Genomic DNA, 694 nt, shown 5'->3' on the forward strand with positions numbered 1-694 from the left:
GGGAAAGAGATGTGTGTGGTAATGAGCTTGACCGGCTCTCAGAAGGGAAGGAAGCCTAGGAGGCCTTTTCCTGGGGTAAATTCCTACAGTGGGGTGACAGGACCAAAAGTTATAGACGTTTTTATGGCTCTTGATATATATTGCTGGATTGTTTTCCAAAATGAATATATATACAATCATGTGTTCAGTTGTTAACAGCCATTTTCCCTGGGGAGTGCAATTCAGAGGTCGACAGGATGGGAAAAGGGACTTTAAAGTTTCCATCTTCTGCATGATTTGAATTTTGTACCAAGACTATATATCTTTTGTTGTTGTTAACCCTCCCCTGAGAATATTTTCCCCATTGATTGTTAGAAAGAATGAAAGGGACGGGGAGAGACAGAGAGAGAGAAACATCGATGTGAGACACATCCAACTGGGGCCAGGAATGGAACCTGCAACTTGCCTTTGACAGGAATCGAACCTGAGACCCTTCAGTATGTGGGCCCATGCTCTTACCACTGAGCCAAAGCAGCTAAGGTGAGTATATATCAGTTTTATAATTTTAAAAAATATATGTTTTTATTGATTTCAGAGAGAGAGGAAGGAAGAGGTAGAGAGAGATAGAAACATCAATAATGAGAGAGAATCATCAATCAGTTGCCTCCTGCACTCCCCCTACTGGGATAGAGCCAAAAATTTGGGTACGTGCCCT

At 42.1% G+C, this 694-nt stretch overlaps 1 long non-coding RNA gene across 1 annotated transcript in view; it reads left to right on the top strand.

The window, feature by feature from the left end:
- LOC107182642 overlaps window positions 1–494 on the top strand; it is an 18,523-nt gene extending 18,029 nt beyond the window's left edge. Inside the window, exon 4 of the long non-coding RNA XR_001513368.1 lies at window positions 455–494. This is a non-coding gene — a long non-coding RNA (uncharacterized LOC107182642). The remainder of the gene's footprint in view (window positions 1–454) is intronic.
- Window positions 495–694: the final 200 nt, after the last annotated feature.

The sequence above is a fragment of the Myotis davidii genome, unplaced genomic scaffold, assembly GCF_000327345.1.
Source record: "Myotis davidii unplaced genomic scaffold, ASM32734v1 scaffold17, whole genome shotgun sequence".
Classification (NCBI taxonomy): domain Eukaryota; kingdom Metazoa; phylum Chordata; class Mammalia; order Chiroptera; family Vespertilionidae; genus Myotis; species Myotis davidii.